The sequence below is a fragment of the Neofelis nebulosa genome, chromosome 11 (genome assembly GCF_028018385.1).
Source record: "Neofelis nebulosa isolate mNeoNeb1 chromosome 11, mNeoNeb1.pri, whole genome shotgun sequence".
Classification (NCBI taxonomy): domain Eukaryota; kingdom Metazoa; phylum Chordata; class Mammalia; order Carnivora; family Felidae; genus Neofelis; species Neofelis nebulosa.
Window position 1 is genome coordinate 70905061 of NC_080792.1, and position 18358 is coordinate 70923418.

General features: G+C 42.4%; 1 protein-coding gene and 1 long non-coding RNA gene across 5 annotated transcripts in view; one reads left to right on the forward strand and one right to left on the reverse strand.

Moving 5' to 3' along the window:
- TTC28 (tetratricopeptide repeat domain 28) overlaps positions 1 to 18358 on the reverse strand; it is a 637046-nt gene that overhangs the window by 81351 nt on the left and 537337 nt on the right. The window lies entirely within an intron of this gene.
- LOC131490610 (uncharacterized) lies at positions 10795 to 12145 on the forward strand. The gene is made up of 2 exons (XR_009251149.1): positions 10795 to 10977; positions 11417 to 12145. It is a non-coding gene; the product is annotated as an uncharacterized LOC131490610 (long non-coding RNA).

The following is an 18358-nucleotide window of genomic DNA, read 5'->3' on the forward strand; positions in this document are numbered from 1 at the left end:
AAAAAAAAAAAAGAGTGAATGGCTGAGATTTCTTGTCTGGAAAGGTACCGAGGAAACTGTAACATTGGCAACTCCAAGAAGGAGAATTAGGTGGTAAGAAAAAGAGATGAGAGGGAGGTCGTTCACCATTTTCTCTTTGGAACGCTTGAATTTTGTACCATGTGTGCATACAACTTCTTCAAACCCGAAAATAAAAATGTAAATAATGAGTGAATAGAAGATGAATGTTACGAGAGCTATCAGGCATCAATGCATCATTTTGATACATTATAGTCAGGAATGTGTGGCCTTCCTTATCACATCCAGAAACCAACGGTGCCTCCAGAATTCTGGCCAGGCCACCTCCCTTGCATAGAGTCTTGGCAGCAGCCGCTAAACCTCACGAGGCCAGCCAGGCTGAACTCTTACCACGCAAGGGTATTTCCTTTCAGTGATTATGGACACACATTCTCTTCCCAGAGTGGCACATGCAAGGGTCATTATGCTTCCCACCAAGATGAGATTCTTCCAAAGAAGGAAGTGGAAACCCATGGATGCAGAAGAAAGTACTGGTTATTCTGCCACAGTTCATGATCTACATACTTAGCCCTCGGTTCTTTCTCCACTGACTTGGTGTGTGCTCTGAGGTCACTGAGAACCTTTAACCTAAGTTAGCGGACATTCTTTCCAGACTGCGCTGCCATAATGACATCATTATTCTTCATAAAATGATCGGGCCAACAAGCGTCAGGCATGCTGTGATCATTTTTCATTTAAGAAAACACCCTATAAGGCCATAATAATTTAAGAAAACATGTTTTCTATGGCTAAACTGAGGGCCCGTGAGCTTCTTTGACAGCTCTGTGGCTGTAATATTTTAGGACAGCTCACATATTACTCCTCCTCTGCCCTGCAGAAAAAGGAGACCATTTCTTCCTACTGTTTTCTTTTTTATTTTCTACTGACACCATGACGAAAGTATTCAATTTTAATTCTCTTTTTTTAATATGAAATTTATTGTCAAATTGGTTTCCATACAATACCCAGTGCTCATCCCAACAGGTGCCCTCTTCAATGCCCATCACCCACCCTCCCCTCCCTCCCATCCCCCACCAACGCTTAGTTTATTCTCAGTTTTTAAGAGTCTCTTATGGTTTGGCTCCCTCCCTCTCTAACTTTTTTGTTTTTTTCCTTCCCCTCCCCCATGGTCTTCTGTTAAGTTTCTCAGGATCCGCATAAGAGTGAAAACATATGGTATCTGTCTTTCTCTGTATGACTTATTTCACTTAGCAGAACACTCTCCAGTTCCATCCACGTTGCTACAAAAGGCCCTATTTCATTCTTACTCATTGCCAAGTAGTATTCCATTGTGAATATAAACCACAATTTTTTTATCCATTCATCAGTTGATGGACATGTAGGCTCTTTCCATAATTTGGCTATTGTTGAATGTGCTGATATAAACTTTGGGGTACAAGTGCCCCTATGCATCAGCACTCCTGTATTCCTAGCAGTGCTATTGCTGGGTCATGGGGTAGATCTATTTTTGATTTTTTGTGTAAATAGGCTAGAAAGAGACTTTGGTACCATTTCAGATGGTAGGCTGTCTCTGAGTCAGGCCCTGGTTGTGGCTGGTAGTTTGAAAGAGAAGAGGTTTTGAGGGCGCCTGGGTGGCTCGGTCGGTTGAGTGTCTAACTTCAGCTCAGGTCATGATCTCATGGTTCGTGGGTTTGAGCCTTGTGTTGGGCTCACAGAGCCTGCTTTGGGTTCTCTGTCTCCCTCTCTCTCTTTGCCCCTCCCCCTCTCATGCTCTGTCTCAAAAATAAATAAACATTAAAAAAAGATTGGGGAAAAAAAATAAAGCAAAGGGGTTTTGGTTTGCACGATGCATGGCTAAAACCTTGCTGGTCCCCTGAATATTTATCCTGGATAGGTAATTTTCCATCAACACAAAGACATTACTTAGGAAAGGTATATATTTTATGCGTGACTTACTCTCAGAGCATTTGCTAGACCAACTTAGAATATTATTTCCTGGTTTCCTCTAAAACTAGAAAGTGAACCTTCCCCCACTGGCATGCACAGTATTTCTTGCTTGAAGGCTCAACATGACTTTTAACTGTCCAGCAGGTTTTTAAAATGGTTCTCTTCTTTTCCTTAAAATAATAGACAATGTAAAATATTTAACCCAAGAGCCTCAGACAGAAAGGGCAAAATGATCTTGAAATCTCACTGGACAATTTGGACCACAGGTTTTTCTCAGATGCAAACATCTGGCCCCTGGCTACAGGGAGAGCCACCCCGACCCCCACACCCCTCCGCCTGCGTCCACGGCCACATAACATCTGGCTCCTTTGCACCTGTAATAACAGGGTATTTGGGTCAACGTTCTTCCGATACCTTATATTTCAACTGTGTTGCCGTCCCCACATCTCCTTAAGTGTGGCAGCTCTCTGTCCCTTGCCTCAGCTCATGCTGTGCCCTCTACCTGGATTTCATGCTGCTTTGTTGGCAAGCAAAAACCTGCTGCGTCTCGCATTCAGCTCAAGCAGCACCTCCTCCAGGAAGCCTCTTCTGACTGAGCTCTCCCTGAGGCACAAGTGGCTTCTCTGACCTCTGTGTGTCTCTCCCAATTTTCTCATAATTATTGACAACCACAGTAATTGGCAATTACATGTAGGCTTATGTGCCCAGCTCTACTGTACTGCTTTTTGGCATTATTGTTCTATAGTTACAAAAACTCCACGAGATTAAATGCTTGCCAAAGGTCATGCAGCTAGTAAGCAGCAGAGTCAGGGTTGGGTATGTTTGTGTATTGTTTCTCTCCTATTAGATGGAGAGCACCGGGCACCTGGGTGGCTCAGTTGGTTAAGCCAGAACTATTGGTTTCAAAACTGCAAAAATCTTGCAGTTTTGTGAGTTCGAGCCCCACGTCAGGCTCTGCAGTGGCAGCATGGAGCCTGCTTGGGATTCTCTCTGCCCCTCCCCTACTTGCACTCTGTCTCTCTCAAAATAAATAAATAAACAAATTTAAAAAAAAAGGTGGATAGCACCTTGCAGCAGGAAATCTATTGATTTCATCCCTGTAATCCCAATATCCAGCAGAGGACTGTATGCATTTGACAAATGTTTGCTGAATGGATGTCTCACGAATTAGGTTTCTCACAAATAAAACTGATGGCAATATGTCTTCTAATATGAAATACTAAAAATTCCAGCTTCTAGAAAAAATTTGGAAATTTAGGGAGCAGGTAAACTTGGTGCCCACCGTAAGATGAATGCTGGCCCTTTGTGAAACTTATACCTGTGCTTCTGGATGTCTCCATTCATGACACCCACAAACCTGCTGGTCTGTCTCCCCAAGGACAGGGAATAAGTCTTTTCCTTTGAACTCTTGAGCCCCAGCACAGTGAGTGGCATTATGGGGACAGTCAGCAAATAGCTGCTGGATGAATAAACGGGTAAAAGATTTCAAGCTTTATTTGGATGCAAGGCTAACTTACTTGGAAAGATGCTTCTAAAATTGTCTACGATATCTTTATTCCAAACACTTCCCAGCTGTTCTTGCCCCCAGAGTTGCATCACACTAAGTGACTCCTTATTTACTTCTTCTTTTCTATCTTTTTCTTATCCAGCTTCAGATGCATCTTGGAACCCATATGCCCAAGCTACGTACAAGGAGACCAGTCTACTCATACACTATTGACTTAAATTGAGCTCATCTTAAAGCGTAGTGTTACACAGGAAACAATTCAGAACTTCATTATCTCAGCTCAAATTCCATTTCTATAAATACTGTTACAAACTCCAGGCAAACTCCCATGTCTCAAACATAGGAAAAGCTCTATTATAGTCAAAGATTTTGCACAGGCCTTGGCAAATCTAACAAGAGCTTATCCACAATAAATACTTGCCTCCTGAGAGAGACAAATGGCTTGATGGAAAGAGCTGCAGACTGGAGGCTGGGGGCCTGAGTTCAAGTTCTGACTTTATTCTTTAGCTGTGTGACCCCGGATGTGTCCCTGTCTCGAAAGGAGGCATCCTACCGATCTCAAAGGGCTACTGTAAAGATAAACCAAGGCACTACATATGAAGATGCCTGGCAGACATTCTAGAAAGTACCACGTACACAACAGGTGGTGCTGTTATTGTTAGAGCTGATACCTCACTCCACTCTGAGCTCCCAGATGCTTGCTTCTCTCCTCTCTTCTAGTCCCCACGGGCAAAGGGCTTAAGCCTCTGAAGTCTCTACTTCTTTAAAATTGCGTCTCTCTTTCAAATAAAGTCAAATATACAACAGATCCAAGTCTGTTTCAAGGTTGAGCTAAAATCACCAAGGCAATTATTTAGGGAGAGTTCAGGGAATTGTATGTAAGATTAAACGATCACTTTAATGTTTGAACAGAAAATACGTAACTTCTCAAGGACTGTTGAATTATTTCTTTCATGATATATCTTGATATGGACTATTTTCATTTCAAGAAGTATCTAGGGTAATGAAGGATTTCTTTTTTGAAAAAAATTCTTCAAGTCAAAGGACTTTTATTTCTCAATGAGAAACCAGTCTCCTTGCTCTCAAATTCACCATAGTAAGATTATTTAAATGATGTGTTTGACTGCACTGGAACAGAATGTTTTTCTACTTTTTCATCTTGTATATTTTTCTACATTTTTCTTCCTTCCATTTTACTGCTGAGGCCAGTGAGACTAGAGAATACCCAGTATTGGAGACTCAATGGAAGTTTTCAGAAGGGGAGGAGAAAAGTCGACCAAAATCTCCACAGGGACAGCAAAAGTCTGCAAAGGCAGTGAATGAGTCATTTACTGTAGGTCTTTTTCTCATCCTCAAACAAAATCATTTGAAGACGGAATTCTAGAGTCTCAGGAGGCATGCTGGCACTCTTTGTTTATGAGAAGCCCTTTCTAAAGCCCACCCTTGAATTCCAGGTCTGGCATTTAACTAGCTATGAACCCTTGACAATTCACTTTGTTGGCTCCAAGTTTCAGCTACGTAACATGGGGACCACAATCACAGCCTCAGAGGATATTAAAAACATCTATGAGTTTGTACACCTGTGTCTGACATGTGGAAAATGGCCACCTGAGGCCATTTCCCTCTTCTTTGCAACCTGAGAGGTCCTCATAGGGAGGACCATTAACTTGGCATGACAGAGCACCCACCAAGGAATGTTATGCATCTTGGTTTATTAATATTATTTAATAGTGTAAGATGAAATGAAAGCTGTGTCCATCTAATGGAAAATCCTATCTACCATGGGAAAATGACTCGTATTTTACAGACTCCAGATTCTTTTGCCTGTTTGACTCATTTTCGAAGACAAGTTAGACAAATAGTTTTTTTTTCCTCCTTGCAACTTTCTTCCAACTATAACTCTATCTCTTTTAAATTTAGCCATTTCCAACATTCAAAAATGCTGTAATCCAAAGCCCTTACCCACTATAAACTATGCTGAGTTTTTATCTCTGGGGCTTAAAACTCAACACTGAACCAAAGTAGGAGGAAGGAGACAAGAGAAATACAACAAAACTTTAGTTTATGCTTGATTGAAAGAAAGTTTGTACAGACAGACACACACACACACACATACGCATACACTCTTCTTATACTTTTTCATTTTACTGTGGTGTTAACCCAGGTTTGCTCATTCTGTACCCTTCTTTGGAAATGGTTTTTCTCATACATTGCCAGACCAATTCTAGCATTGATCAGAAATGGTCCTAACTTTATTTATCCAAAGGATACAAAAATGCTGATTCAAAGGGGCACATGCATCCCAATGTTTATAACAGCAGCACTATCAATAATAGCCAAATTATGGAAAGAGCCCAAATGTCCATCGATTGACAAATAGATAAAGAAGATGTAGCATACACACACACACACACACACACACACACACTGGAATATTACTCGGTGACCAAAAAGAATGAAATCTTGTCATTTCCAACAATGTGAATGGAACTAGAATGTATTATGTTAAGTGAAATAAGTCAGAGAAAGATAAATATCATATGATTTCATACATATGTGGAATTTAAGAAACAAAACAGATGAATATAGGGGAAGGGAAGGAAAAATGAGAGAGGGATGCAAACCATAAGAGACTCCTAAATACAGAGAAAAATGGAGGGTTGCTGGAGAGGTGTTGGACAGGGGGATAGGCTAAATGGATGATGGGGCATTAAAGAGGGTACTTGTTGGGATGAGCACTGGGTGCTATATGAAAGTGATGAATCACTAAATTCTACTCCTGAAATAATTATTACACTGTATCTTAACTAACTTGGATTTAAATAAAATTTAAAAATTAAAAAAAGAAACCTTCCTAGCTTCAGCTTTCATGTAATTATGAATAAGCCATGTTTATATGGAAAAATGAAAAGGGAGGTCCATTTCATTTAGTCATTCAGTGACTAATTCCCTGAGAGCCAGCTACATTCCAGGTACTGTACTGACAATAAATTAGACCCAATCCCCACCCTCAATGGATCTCTCGTCCAGAAGGGGGTGGGGGGAGACATTAGAAAATGAACCCTACATAATAAATAACACTGTGATGAGCGGCAGCCAAGAAGAAAACGGGGAGACCCAAAAACCCACAGCAGCAGAACTACCTGGACCTGACAAATAGCTTTTCCTGAAACAACGCCACAGAGACGTTCTACGTTCTCAACAGAACACAAGGGATGCATGTGGCACCCAAAGCATCATTAAGGAACAAGCCCAAAAGAAGAGATGGTTTGCAGTAGAAAGGAAATCAATGTCAGGTACCACTTAGTGTTTCCATTTCATCTTCACAAGAAAGGCTGCTTGCAACCTTGAGGTGATAATCGATATGTGATGTATACCGTTTCAACCTGGTCAGTTCTAATTAACACATGTATATGGGGGCACCTGGGTGGCTCAGTCGGTGGAGCATCCAACTTCAGCTCATGATCTCAGAGTTCGTGAGTTCAAGCCCCATATTGGGCTCTGTGCTGACAGCTCAGAACCTGGAGCCTGCCTCGGATTCTGTATCTCCCTTTCTCTCTGACCCTCCCCCGCTCATGTTCTCTCTCTCTCTCTCTGTCTTCAAAATAAATAAACATTAAAAAAATAAAATAAATGTATATGTTAACTTACAGTAAGATCTGAAAGTTATCCCATGCCTATATACTTTCGTGGACAGGATATGTTAATCCGACTTCTGGTTTTAGATGGAGGCATCCACTGTTGCTTGGCCGACCTGGGACATTAAGGGTAAGGACACAGAAAACGGCCTGCAGCCCATAGTAGCAACATGCTCGAGGGGGACCTGCGTGATGAGGCAGGGGAGGGCAATGAGTATGGGACAGCTTTGAGCCAAGTCCTGAGATGGGAAGGTACTCGAGTCCTTCCTGAAAGCAGGAAGCTTTTGTGAGGGCTGCCAGAAAAATGAAGTGTTCTCTCCTGATGTTTCTAATTAGCAGTGAGATGAGCGGCATGCGCAGGAATAAAGAAAAAGACAAGTTTATGATGATAACTTTGTCTCCATCAGACGGTATGTTTTTGGAAGTGACAGATCCTTAAATCAATTCTGCCTCTCCCTGCTTATTAGCACTGACTCCTCACTGCATTAGCATAACTCTATCAAAAGCCAGGAAAGAAAGTCTCATTACTTCTGAAGCCTTAACGAGTTTAATGGGTTCCAGTGAATCCGAAGAGTTTCATGTGCTGGCCTACGGGTCGAGTTGTGTAATGTGGATGTTAGTTTGAGGTCTGCCTTAACTACCAGATCTGGGGAAGTCCACCTCTTCGAGTGTCTGGGATAATACCCTGCTTTCACGCTACTGTGCAGGGGTGGGAGTGGGAAAGAAAAGGCCAGATGCTAACTCTGAAACACACGTTAGCACTTGTGTCATGCTTTGCTACACGGATGATGACACACCAAGCATACATTAATGATGCCCTATCGACCACGTGTCAGGAGCAGGTGTCTTCCCACTTTGGAGGTGCCCCCCGCAGTTCGTTCTTGCCCTCTTTCTATTACCCACTCATCCGGTGAACCTTCCTGGAGGCCTCTTAGGTAATAGGCACTGCTAAGAACTAGCAATGTAGAGATAAGACGTGAGCACATGGCATTCACGGACCCTCCTCGTTGGCAGACTGAGCTGATTTATACAATTGAATTCCAGTTAAACAACAGGGATACATCAGAGTTCTATGCACTGTGTGCCCAGACTTTTCTAAATCCTGGATGGGAGGTAGAAAGAGGGGAGGGGCAGGGTGGGTGAGCTCCACAGCAGCACCCCCTATTTTGTCTCATCTCCTTGGTACCTCCCTGCATTTTGGCTTCTATCCACCTGTGTATGTAATTCCCACCTTCAGAAAAAGCAACGCCCTGGGAGAAAACCCCAGGGGATCCTAAGCTGGCAGAATCAGAAAGCAAATGTGTAGTCACGGGGACTACATGCACGGTGTGGAGGTGGTTGGGGGAAGAACTGGCCCCTATTCGAACAGAGAGTTCACACCAGGAGATAGAGGGGGATAGGCTGTACAGGACAATGGAGCCCGAGGACCAGCTTTATCTGAAGGTACTCCCTGGCCACCACCATGCTCTGTGGGCTGTGCTGTATGCAGAAGTGCTCGGATGACAGAGGAGCTTTCACAGAAGTGCTCAGATAGCAAAGGGCCAGGAGCACTGAAGGAGGAGAAGGGGACAGAAAGGCCAGGCTGGTCATGGGGGGCATGCATGCCGTAGTAAGAGCCTGGCCCAGAGCAGGAGAGAAGAGAGCAAATGGGCAGGATCAAATGGAGTTTAGTGACTGATTACAGAAACAGCAACAGAGGAAAGGGAAACTTCAGAACAAATGATTCAAAGTCCTCAAAACTAAAGAACTTGGGGAGGAAAGATGGAGCCTTTAAAACAAATGGGAAAAATTGGGACTAACAGTGACAGACGGGGGAGCTGCCTGAGAAAAGGTATGATTTTGGATGTGCTGAGATACAGGTGAATTCCAGGGGGAAGGTCAAGCCTAGAAACCACAGGAAACATGGGGCCAGGGATGTAGATGTGTGCCCTTGCGGAAGATTATGTTTCCAGGGCAAGCCCAAAGGCGAGTGAGAAGAAGATGGAAAACCGTCGAAGGAGATGAAGATGTGCTTGCAAAACCTCACCCGCCTGTGTGTGTGCTGTGTTGAGGGGAGAGAGATACAAGCAGAAAAAGGGTCAACAATCAGATGCCGAAGGGACCCAAAGCATGAGGCCTGAACAAGGATCATCCTTTTTTTTTTTTTAAGTTTATTTATTTATTTTGAGAGAAAGCACAAGTGGGGGAGGGGCAGAGAGGGAAGGAGAGAGAGAACGAGCGGGGGAGGGGCAGAAAGAGAGAGAGAGAATCCGAAGCAGTTTCCGCACCATCAGCACAGAGCCCGATGTGGGGCTCGAACTCACAAACTCTGGTCATGAGATCGTGACCAGAGCCGAAGTCGGACGCTCAACTGACCGAGCCATCCAGGCGCCCCAGCAAGGATCATCCTTATCTCTCTCCAGGTCTCCATGGGTCGGGGACAGTGGGAGACCGTGTTACTGTTGAGCTCATATTCACTCTGTGGGAGAGAGATACTTCCTGCCTCACTGATGTCCGGCTTAATATGTGACTTGCTTTAGCCAATGGAGCATGAGTGGATGAGAGGTGAGCAGGGCTTTAAAAGTGTCTGTTTTCCTTGGTCCTTTACAATCCTGATTTCTGCTATGAGGAGAGTCTTATCTAGTCACCACTGGTCACAGAAAGAATGAGACACAAGGACCTAAGCCCAACAGGCAGCCTAAGGAGAACCAGCCCAGGTGATCTGCAGCCCCAGAGCAAGAAATACATGTTTGTGGTTAGAAGTCTCTAAAATCTTCAAGTGTTCATGACACTACTGGAGGCAAACCTCACTCGCACAATGTGAGCTGTGGGCCTGACACAGTAAAATGCGCTCTTTTAAGGATGGCACCCCTCCAGGGCCTCCTTACCACTGTGCTCAAATCATAAAAGTACAAACAGGATGAAAAACAATGCCTATTTTAGTCAGTTCAAAGACGAAACTTGGTGGCTATACTGGGGTCATTTTCCCAAAGCAAGATAAGTCAAGAGTTATATATTAAATGTCTTAAATATCGATTGTTAGATAAAGCTGCACAGAATCAATCAGAAAGAAAAGGCCAGGGAATTTCACTGGGGCAAAGGGCAGGATACACAGAGTCAGGGATATTGAGATTTGATTAGTTCAAAGAATTTTTACAAAATTGGTCATGGCAACAGCCAGCCAACAGTTGAAGTGAAACTGAGAAGGAAGAACTGAATGTCTTGATTGGTCAATAGATTTGCCCCACCCTTTGGGGCCAATGAACAAAGCTTTGGGGCCATGAACAAAGGATCCGAGACAAGAGACAAAAGAAGAAATGTATGGGTTGCCTGAGTGGCTTGGTCGGTTGGGCATCCAGCTCTTGATTTTGGCTCAGGTCATGATCTCCCAGTTCATGAGTTCGAGCCCCTTATTGGGCTGAGCACTGACAACATGGAGCCTGCTTGGGATTCTCTTTCTCTCCCCCTCTCTGCCTCTCTCTCCCCCAAAATAACTAAATAAACTTAAAAAAAAAAATGTCTGGGGTTTAATAGTGTCCCTGCAAGTTCTTCATGGCATCTACCAAATGCCCGCCCCCCCCCACCCCCAACTGTGGCCTGGGTACAGAAATGTCAGGTCCTAGCCCAGGAAAACCCAGGCTGTTCGTAATTCCAGGCCCCGCATGGGCTGAATGACAGGCATGTAACTTTCCCCTGCATCACTGCTGTCTGCTTTTTGTCTTTAGGCTGATTCTACCATTTGCCAGATCATCCCCGCCACGGATAATGGGAAACTCGGCAATTTCAAGAATTTTGCTTTTTAAAAAAGTTCATGAAAAATGTGAAAGGGGATTCAATTTAGCTATGCCAGAGGTCAGACAAGAAGACCAACTACACTTACCCTTCTTGGTAAGCTGCTGACACACTAAGAAGCTTTACCGAATGAAAGTTTCTTTTTAAAAAGTTTTTTTAAAAAATACTCATTTATTTTTGAAAGACAGACAGAACATGAGCGGGGGAGGGGCAGAGAGAGAGGGAGACACAGAATCCGAAGCAGGCTCCAGGCTCTGAGCTGTCAGCAAAGAGCCTGACGCGGGGCTTGAAGCCACAGACCGCGAGATCATGACCTGAGCCAAAGTCAGACGTGCACGTAGGTGCCCCTCGAACGAAGTTTCTGAGCTTATTTTGTATTCAGCCTTTTGGGAAGAAGCTAAATTCGGGAAATCAGGGGCCCAAGACCAGAGTCTATAGTGTGTTCCACTCATTTCTGCAGCTGTGTCTCTTCAGTGGTGTAATCCCTAACCTGGCATCATCTTTTTTTTTTTTCCCCCCCCTCAAACACATATAGTGAGCCCGAGTGAGTCACCTGATGGATGAAGCCTGCCTTCTGGAACCCAGCCATGTCCCAAGAAGACAGGACACAAGAGACCCAGACAGGTAGACCCACCCAACAGAAAAGGAGCCCAACTTCAGATCCTGCAACAAAGAGGTGAGCCTCAGGAGGCAGCAGCTGAGTGACTGTGATGTGGGAGACAATTCTGCAGCACAGGACAGGTGGACCTCCTCTTGCAAATCGCCATTCATCATCAGGAGGCCTTGGGCCTTTTCTTCCTCTGTGCCCTCACCTGGGGAGGCATTCCCTTGCTCACAGCGACTATTCTCCCCTCACTCCTCAGGGCCCAGCTCAGATGTCACCTCTCTGGAGGCCTCTTGAACCACTGCCTTACCTCCAAATAGCCAGAGTGAGGTGCAGCCTTCTTTGTTTAGACCTTTACCATAACATTTTGCACGTGGTGGATTAATAATTTACACATTTGTTGCATGTTTCACACTGTGAGCTACTGCAAGGCCAAGAATTCCAGCTATTATTCATGCATGTATCTCCAGGCTCAGAACCAGCTCTGGCACAGATTGACTACATGCTCATAAAACATTTTCAAAATGGTACTACCCTAATTTAGAATGAAATTGGAAACTCTTTGTTTTAAGAAACAAAATAAATGCCCCCCAATTATTATATCCACTCTAACCTCACTTAATTCTGGAAACGATTTGGGATAAGAAAAAAAATATTTGAGTTTTTAAATTTTTTTTTAATGTTTTATTTATTTTTGAGACAGAGCATGAGCAGGGGAGGGGCAGAGAGAGAGGGAGACACAGAATCGGAAGCAGGCTCCAGGCTCTGAGCTGTCAGCACAGAGCCCGACACGGGGCTCGAACTCACGAACTGTGAGATCATGGCCTGAGCCGAAGTCGGATGCTCTACCGACTGAGCCACCCAGGCGCCCCAATATTTGATTTTTAAAAGAAAAACTTACCAGGTTGGATTAACTGGAAGGTCAGCCTTGATTAGCAAAAAGCCAGAGTTAGAAAATATTATAAAAATAATTTTAAACTTTCAAATACCAACCGTAACTTAAAATAAGCCAACAGTATAACATTGGCAGTCTTGGGTACTTGCTTAAAAGAACAGATACAAATAATTTAAATCAGTCTGTCAATTGTCCATTTACATGGATTAAATATGTCCTAGTTGCAATCTGGCTTTTGCAATTTGTTTAAGAAATCTGCCTTTTTTTTTTTTTTTCTTTTTCTTTTCTGGGGGTTGGGAGAATCTCTTTGGGATTGGATTCATCATAATCTTTGATTGATCCATGCATGGCCTGCTTTCATTGACTTACTTAGTAATTTTTAATAACTTAATAAGTGCTCACAAAACCACTATGCAAAACAAAAGCCAGAGAATAACACATATCTTATCTGTTACCTCCCATGGAGCCCATCCCCTGCCTGCCCAGCCCGAGGAAAATTCCATCACAAATCCCATGGTCATGGTCCCCTGCCTGTCCTTTCTATACAAGTTTTATTGCATCTAACTGTATTCCTAAAAGCATGTTTTTATTTTAGTTGTTTTAACTCTATTATAAGAGGACAGCAAGCCATAGGTCATATTTGGGGATCTGCCTTTTTTCACCTATTCTTCTATTTCTAAGATGTAGCTGCAAGTTTGGGTTGACCGATGCTCATCTCTTTGCTACTTAATATTCCATTTTGGGACTATTATTCATCCACTCTCTCACTGTTGGCATGTGAGTTGCCAGTATTTTGCTGTTGTTTACAGCGCAGTTCTAAAAATTCTTACTCATGTACAACAGTGTCTCTTGGATATTATGCCTACGGTGTATACCTGGGTCAAAGGCTATGTAAATGCTCAGTGCTCAAAGGTAATGCCAAGCTGTGTTCTGATGCAGTTGTTCCTGTTTATTCTCCACCAGCCACATATGAGGTATCGCATGGACCCACATCAACACTTGTCAGACCTAACCACTGCCACTTGTTACCAGTCTAGAACTAACTGAAGGCATCAGCATTTACAAATTGGCACAACCTAAATTAATCCATGAAGTCAGAAAATGTACTGGATTATAAAAGTAACTTGCTGTAAAAAATTTAGAAATACAGAAAAGCACTGAAAGAAACAAAAATAACAGCTATAATTTATCAAGGTTTAATATTCATTACCAGAAAGGAATATTTCCCCTATTATGAGTGCAGTCTATAATCACAATTTATTTAAAATCCCTTGGGAGCACTCCTTCCAGACCTACTAGTCTTCTTGCCAGTCAGCTTAGCGTCGCCAAAGTGCCACTGCCCTGTCCTAGGTGCCAGGCAAACAGCAAGACTCTGGCTAAATATCAGAATTAAAAACTGAAGATGTGTTTTGAAATTCATAACATCTCCCTTATGGGAGGTTCATATTCTGTACAGTGGCTTCAATCTCTGCCTCTTTTGATCTGGGAGGAAGGAAGGGACTGGAATTCTTATTAAACACTTAATAAAAGCGGTTCTTTTATTTTAAATCCATTTTCAGAAACTCCTTTGTAGCACTGTACTTCCTTTCAGCAGCAAGATGCCATTAAGGAAAGCAAAAACGGTCTGCAGAATAACAAGGACACCACAGCCAGGCTGTGGGTAATTGAATGAAGGTGTTCCCCAAGGCACGGAGACTCAATTTCTAGGGGGCACAGTGTATTTTACATCCACTAGAAAGAGAGAATCAGTAAATCAGCCCAGCAGGGACAGAGAATCTGCTCACAGCACATCTTCTGGTGACCAGAACTCAAATTTATGGACATCTCACTATGGGCCAGGCAGTGTGTTAGCAGTGCGTGTTCAGAGAGGACACAGCACCTGCTTTCCATGGTAGCACTGTCTTCCCGGGGAAGACACATGAGTCAGGTGATTAGGAAGCAAGGAAGAACGAAGTAAGTGCTATTATTAGGCACCATTGAGGGGGAGCAAAAACCAGATTTGGACCTGGGGCTCTGGGTTGTCCTGGTGGAAACGGTGTGATTGAACAGGGCTCTAATGGGTGATCAGAATTATCTGTAGGAAAGGTAAGGCAATTCTGGCAGCAGGGAGAAGGACTCAATTCATTCACAGAGTCAGCTGGTTGCTCACTTAATAAGCATATACAATGTCACAGGACTGCCCCAGGCCCTGGGTATGCAGAGGTGAATGAAATCAACATGGAAACTTCTAAAGTTACCACTGAAGCAGGAGTTGGAAGGCTGAGAGGGAACCAGCCATGCCAACAGCAGTAGGAAGAAATTTACAGAGAAGGAAGGGCATGAGCATAACCTTAAGGTAGGCAAGCCCTTGGAAGAGCTTGAAAGGGGAGGGGCATAAAGGGGGGCACACAGGGACATGTCAAGCTGAAGGAGTAGAGATGCCATTCAAAGGGCAGAGGCCAGGTCACCTTGGCTTGCAGGCCGCCAACAAGGAATGTGAAGTCTAAAAACCCTCAGAACCCTTTGAAGGGGATAATTGTGTTTGGGGTACTTTGTGATGGGGAGGACAAGGAAGCACAGTCCAAAATCCATCTATGAAGGGTCACTCTGGCTGAAGGGGACTGGGAGGCAGAGAGCGGGGACAGCAGCGGTGGTTCAGGATAGAGACAATGGGGAGCTGCACTATACTTCTCATGGTGGGGACAGAGTAGACAGATTCACATGCATCTTTCACGCCTTTGCTTCCATACTATTTTTCCACAGTGGCCGCAGCATTTTACATTCCTACCAACAGAACACAAGAGTTCTGATGTCTTCACATCTTTGCCAACACTTGTTATTTTCTGATTTTTTGATAGTGGCCATCTTAACGAGTGTGAGGGGACATCTCATCGTGATTTTTTTTTTTTTTTAATTTTGAAAAAGAGAGAATCTTCTTATGTAGGCTCCACGCTCAGCACAGAGCCCAATTGCAGGGCTGAATCTCACAACCCTGGGATCATGACCTGAGCTGAAATCAAGAGTTGGATGCTCAACCCACTAAGCCACCCAGGTGCCCCTCTCATTGTGGTTTTGATTTGCATTTTCCTGATGATTAGTGATGTTGAGCATCTTCTCCTGTGCTTGTTGGCCATCTGTTAATCTTCTCTGGAGAATGTCTATGCAAGTCCTTTGCCCATTTTTGAGTCAGATTGCTTGTTTTTGTTGTTAGGTTGTAAGAGTTCTTTATATACTCTAAATATTAACCTCTTATCAGACATGGTTTGAAAATATTTTCTCCCATTCCACAGGTTGCCTTTGCACTCTGTCGATTGCTTCCTTTGTTGTGCAGAAGTCTAAATTTCATGTCGCTCCACTTGTGTAATTTTGCTTTTGTGACCTGTACTTCGGGTGTCATAGCCAGGCAACTGTTGCCCAGTCCAATGCCACGAAGCTTTTCCTAGGAGTTTTACGCTGTCGTGTCTTATGTTTTAGGTTTTTAACTCATTTTGAGTTAACTTTCATATATGGTGTACGACAAGGGTCCGACTTCATTCTTTGGCATGTGGCTATCTAGTCTTCCCAGCACCATTTGTCAAAGAGACTATCCTTCTCCCTAATGTGTAGCGTTGGCACTCTTGTCAAAGATCACTTGACCTGTATGTCGGGGTTTCATTCTGGGCTATGTTATTCCATTAGCCTGTGTGTCTTTGTCTTTATGCCAGTACCTCACCGTTTTGATTACTGCAACTTTGTGATGTTCTGAAATCAGGAAGTTTGTGGCCTTTGGCTTTGTTTTGCTTCTTCAACATCGCTTCGGCTTTTTTTGGTCCTTTGAGATTCCAAATGAATTTAGGGTTTTTTTTTTTTCTATTTTTGCAAAAAAATGCCATCAGAATTTTGATAGGGATTACAATGAATCTGTAGATTGCTTTGGGTAGTATGGACATTTTAATAACATCATTTCTTCCAACCCATGAATATGGCATGTCTTTCCATTCACTTGTGTCTTCTTTAATTTCTTTCAGCAATATTTTACAGTTTTCAGTATATAAGTCTTTCACCTCTTGAGTTAAATTTATTCCTAAGTATTTCATTCCTTTTGATGCTATCATACATGGGATTGTTTTCTTAATTTCCTTCTAAAATTATTCATTGTTAGTATATAGAATGCAACTGATTTTTGAGTGTTGATTTTGTATCTTACAACTCTGCTGAATATGTTTATTAGTTCTTTTTCTTATAAGTTTATTTATTTATTTTTGAGAGAGAGAGAGAGAGAGAGAGCGAGAGCGCACACATTTGCAAGCAGGGGAGGAGCAGAGAGAAGCAGGCTCCATGCTGTCAGTGCAAAGCCCGATGTGGAGCTCGATCCCATGAACAGTGAGATCATGACCTGAGCTGAAATCAAAATCTGGATGCTCAACTGAGGGACCCACCCAGGCACCCCTGTTTATTTGTTCTAATGGGGTTTTTTTGGTATAATCTTTAGGGTTTTCTACATATAATATCATGTCATCTTTGACCAGGCATCATTTTACTTCTTCCTTTGCAATTTGGAGGACTTTATTTCTTTTTCTTGCCTAATTACTGTGGTTTGGACTTCCAGTACTATGTTGAATAGAACTGGCAAGAGAGGGCACTCTCGCCTTATCCCTGATCTTACAGGGAAAGCTTTTAGTTTTTACCACTGAGTATGATACTAGCTGCAAGCTTTTCATACGTGGACTCTATTACGTTGAAGTAATTTCCTTCTTTTTCTAGTTTGTTGAGTGTTCCCTCCCCCCCCCCCCCATTATGGAAAGACGTTAAATTGTGTCAAATGTCTTTTCTGCAACTATTGAGATGGTCATGTGGTTTTTGTTCTTCATTCTGTTGATGTGGTATGTATTACAATGACTGAGTTAGGAGAGAAATGGAGAAACTCAAGAGTTGGGATTTGGATATTTTAGATGAGAGATACCCAGAAGATACCCATGCAGGGATGTTTAGTGAGCAGCTGCACTTACAGAATCAGTGGTTAAAGATGCCTGAGTTAGAGTGAAGGCTGAGAAGGCACAGGGTACATTCAGAGGACAGAGAAAAAGGTATCGTGGCTGGAACATGGTGTTCACCAAGAGACAAGATGGAAAATAAACCCAGAATGCCTTCCTAGAGCTAGATCATGGTGCCAGGCTTCAAAACTTGGATTTTATTCTCTGTAAACCTATTACAGAAAGGTTTCCTTTTCCCCCCTCTTTGAGTGATAGAATTGCTTATTCGTGGCTATTTATTCCTAATATAAAAAGTAATATATGCCCATTGTGAAAAAACTGAAAATAAGGAAAAGTATAAAGAATAAAATACTAAGCATCTGTAATTCTACCATCCACCTATAATTACCACTAACACTATAGTCTGTTTCCCTCCAAGAATTTTTTTCTTACTTTTCATACCCATATTTTACATATATTACAAAATTTAAGTTATATTATATATAATAAATCTATATCCTATTTTTTCATACAATCTTTTGTCACAAACATTTGGCTATGTCATTAAAAATTCGCTGTGAACATAATTTAATTACAGTGTAATATTATATTAATGTATGTAAAAGAATTTGACCTTCAATTATTGTGGACATTCAGGTTTTTAAATTTTTCTATAATATATAGACCTATTACAAATATTCCTATGTACACTTCTTTACTCCATTTCCAAAATGAGAATTATGGGGTCACAGCATTAACATTTTAAAGATTTTTGATACTACTGGCAAATTATTTTTAGAAAGGCTAGAACACTTTATATCCCTACTGTATAGACTGCTCATTCACTGCATCTTTGTTACTATTAAGCATTACTACTTTAAAAATATTTAACAATTCAATAGATGAAAAATAATCTATCTGTCATTGAAATTTTCATACTGTTTTCATGAAACTGTGAGGCAGAAACCAGAGTCTCACAAAACTCCATTCTAGTAAACTCAAATCATGCTACTGAACTGTTCAATTTTGAGTTTGAGCTCACAAAAT